Consider the following 4,425-nt stretch of genomic DNA (forward strand, 5'->3'; position numbering starts at 1 on the left):
TCACCATCTAAAAGGTCTTATTTACTCCACTCATAGTGCAATCTGTGGCACAACAGCACCCTCTAGAAGTCCCTCCATACCCCAGACATATACCGGCCTCATAGAAACTCTTGACAAATAAATCAAAGGTCAGAAAGTTCTTAACACCAGGAACTTAAATAGGGACTAGGGAAACATAATACAACTAACTCCACCGAGGTGTGCTGACAGGATAGGGTAGGTAAATATATTCCTAAAAATAATCAAACCCCAAAAGCCTTAAAAAAAAAGAATTGCATCACTATCAAACCCCAAATTCCATTTATAAAACTGTAAATCACACAACCCTTTCAAGCCGATACCAAAACCCATAAACTTTTGCCCGAATTTATATGAAATCCCATGTTACATGCTTAGAGCAAAATCTGCATGTAACAAGCAACTGCTACACTTTTTGCATTATCGTTAAGACAATCACTTTTTATTTTAGCATTAAGTTCCTCGCAGGTACTGCAAGTGTCTGTTGCTGGTCTACCAAATTTTAAGTTATAATTTTCTTTAAAATTGGACCAAAAAAATCTGGAAGAAATTTTATCAGTCGGGTGTTTTTCTCTAAACATCTCAAACATTGTCTTTACTGATAATTTGCAATCTAGATAACGAATTTCTTGGCTCGTATAATGCGATATTTATACCGGATAGGATTCAATGTGGTTCCGGATATTTGCAATAACAGATCCTTTTATTGCATTTCCACTTACATTTTTACCGCGGCGCATATCCTGAGTGGTTTTGTGATTTTTTACGAGAAAAACAATACGTTCGCATCGCTTCTTAGAGATTCCATAAATTGATAGAAATGCTCTTTTACAAGTATTCTACTTGAACCATTAAGAATAAAATATTTGACACTTAAAGACTTTGGTTTACTATTAGAAGCGTCTATGCTACCCCTTTTTTTGTGAAATGGAATGTATTTCTAAGAGTCCTTGTAAATGCATATCTTGTAAGTCTTTTGTTTGCAAATTACAAAACAAATTAAGCATACTTTGTTTTTCTTCTTCAGTCAGTCCACTTAAACATTTCTTGTAACAACTAAAAGGATAAACTAGTTTGCATAACGATGATTTAAAAAAACCTCAGACTTACCATAAATCACCCGCAACCTCTTTGGCAGGAATGCATTTTCCAGAATAATTTACATGTTGGACGCCTTGCATTTTTGCCCTTTTAATATAATTTCTTTTATATTTCTCAGTGTTCACAACACCTTTTTTTCGTTTTTTTGGGATGTCTTCAGATTCTGAACTCGAACTCATTTTTTCTATTTAACTTAAATAAAATGGAATTGTAAATGAAATAAACACGTGTTGTTTACGACTAAACGACTGCGTTTTTTATTACTCAGCCAGCAAAAACCAAAATAAATCAGAGCGGAACATTAAAAATCTCTATTGCATTTTAGTGATTATATTAGGTATCTGGACTTATGTATTGGTGTACAAAACTGCACGAAAAGAACCGAAGTCAATAGTTTACCGCAGAAAGGTTACTTCTTCGTCTCTGACCTTCTTACCTCAAGACATATCCCCTTTCTGCGGTTAGCGAGAATTATAAAGCTATCGAGTAAATGGTGTGACAATGTCGTATGTCCCGTTTATGCAGTAAACGATGTATTTAAGGTAATGAAATCTAAATATATGAAAATATAAATTTCCTAAGAAATTGGAGATGTCCCCCTTCTGCAGTTAGCGATTCATATATATACAGGGTGTTCATTTGAAAACTTCCCACCACGGATTTATCGAAAACCACTGTTTAAAAAAAAAACGCCGAAATACGTCAAAAGGTTTGTCAAGGGAGACAACTTTCTAACCTAATATTACTTCACTCCATTTCACCCATTGCCCCCCAGGGTCATCCCCTTAAAAATCCCCTTTAAATGGCAAGGAGTATCGAGTAATAGCTTGTTTAAAAGGTCTTTCGAAGTCTTTTATTTTGACGTTTGATTTTTTTTAAATCGGTCGATTCGCTGTCAAGAAAATTAGAAAAATCTTTGTTTATCTTAATTTGTTCAGATAGAAAACAAAAACATAAAAATATCAGTTTTTATTTTAATAAGTATTCAAAATGTTACCCGTTAGGGTTTAGCAAATCTACAGTTCGTTTATAATTTAAAACGGAAACTACCAACATAAACAGCAATTCCGAAGATTAGACGTGGAAAAAACTAAATAACAACCTGAATATTTTTCCGCATTCTTTTCATCAACACAGATATCCTGGGCGAACTGTATTTATTTTTATACCTGCTTAGTTATTTATAGTTGCTAAGGAAAATAAACAATTTATTTTGCCGTCGGTTACATTTGTGACAGTCTTGGAATAGTGAAAATTTATTTGTTGAATTGAAGATTTTACTTCCAAAATGGTTTACACACAAGCCGAAAGAGTAGAAATTATTCTAATTTATGGTGCCCAAAATCAATGTGCTCGGCAAACTGCCGTCACGTTTAACGCCAGACATCCGGAGAAGATAACTTCGCATAGATATGTTTTGGATCTTGTTACTAAATTTACTGAAACTGAATCTGTTGCAAATAAAAAACGTGATCATCGGCGAATTTTGGATGAAGCCGCTCAAGTTGAAGTTTTGGATCGTTTTGGAATAAATCTTAATACTTCATTACGCAAAATTGTTGCTGCCACTGGTATTTCATTAGGCTCTGTTCACACAGTTACCAACTTCATAAATTTCATCCATTCAAAATGAAAATATTGCAAGAGTTAACCGAAGATGATTTCGATAGGCGAGTTGAGTTTTGTGAAAAAATTACTGAAGCGATTAATGATAATAATATTCATGTAAAGAATATCTGCTTCAGCGATTACCTAAATGTCGTCGTTTCGACTTATATTAAGTCATTATATTATATTTTGTCAAAGAGTGTATGTCCCAAATTTAGGTCACACAGTGTATTAACAAATTAAGTTTCTGGTTTTGAACGTATTTAGTGCGGGTATACACGATCCGGTTTCAACGGATGCGGTAGAAACGGATGCGTTTCTACCGCATAGGATATACGCGATACACACTGCGTTAAAAACGGATAGGTATTAAAAAAAATTCAAAAATTTGATTGCTTCGAGACTTTCATCGGGAAATAATGTTTTCATTGCAAGATTCTTCATCAAGAATTATTTGTGGTCTTGAAGCAAAAGATTTTTTGCGAGAGTCAGTATAACGTGAAAACATTGAAGGCATCCATATTTTGAAAGTGGTGTAGAAAAAAATCGACAAATTTCATACAAATATTCGGCAGTATCATAATAAGTTTTTTAATTATTACAGAATGTCTAAAAAATCATTTGGCGAATTGTTGACTGTGTTAAAACAAGATATATAATGTAATAATTTGGGTGAAAATAACTAAAAACGCGCGTTACAACCGGAACGTATATCGCGATACATTGAAGTACGTGTGTTGCCCAGGATGATCCGGTTATCCGGCGCGCGGTCTTGCCGCAGCAAGCTGCGGCGCTGATCCGTCGATCCGGCATTGACGCATCCATGTATCGTCTTCTATTAAAACCTATGTGTTGTCGTGACGATCCGGCGCCGGACCGTTTTCGCCGGACCGTTCATACCGGATCGTGTATACCCGGCCTAACATACATCTTCCTTATCTACTAATCCTTAACTTATCAACATAACATTGAATCATAAAAATTAAATAAATAAACGCTCGGAAGAATAAAAACATTCGTTTCTTGGCTTATTGTTGATTCTAGTTTGTCCACAATAACGCCTACAAATTAAACCCATGTTAAAAATAATTCTACGCTCCTATTATAAATGTGTTTTAATTATAACTTAAGAAGCCTAGGCTTAGGTAAGACGTGTAAAGTATATAAAAAAAAAAAAAAAACTGTTTTTTTTTTATAAAATTTTTTTTTAACGGATTGTACCTAAATGTAATTTTAACTGTGTCGTGGTTTTTGTTTTTTGTTGTTTTAATTTTTGTAACTTAAAGAACATTTATTTTAATAGTGTTTTTTATGTACTCGAAATTACTTTGTTTTATCTCTGTAATTACTTGAATCCATTTCAGTGTCCTGAGGATGACTTAATATAAGTCGAAACGTCGACATTTAGGTAAACAGGTTTCTGTTTTATTTCTGACCCCACCTTACAACCCTCCGCAATATTGAAGATATTGGGTCACAAACACGAAATTAAAAATAACTGTAGATATTGGAGCAATGAAAATCCTCATGCATTTGTAGAAGGGCATACCCAGTACCCTTAAAAAATTAATGTATGGGCAGGCATTTTAGGAAATAAAGTGATGTGGGCCATTATTTATTAACGGAAATTTGAACGGAGACATTTATTTGGATATGTTGGAAAATACCATCAATCCGCTTATCACTGAATCCGTTGAA

This window comes from Anthonomus grandis, chromosome 16 (genome assembly GCF_022605725.1).
Source record: "Anthonomus grandis grandis chromosome 16, icAntGran1.3, whole genome shotgun sequence".
NCBI classification, from domain to species: Eukaryota; Metazoa; Arthropoda; class Insecta; order Coleoptera; family Curculionidae; genus Anthonomus; species Anthonomus grandis.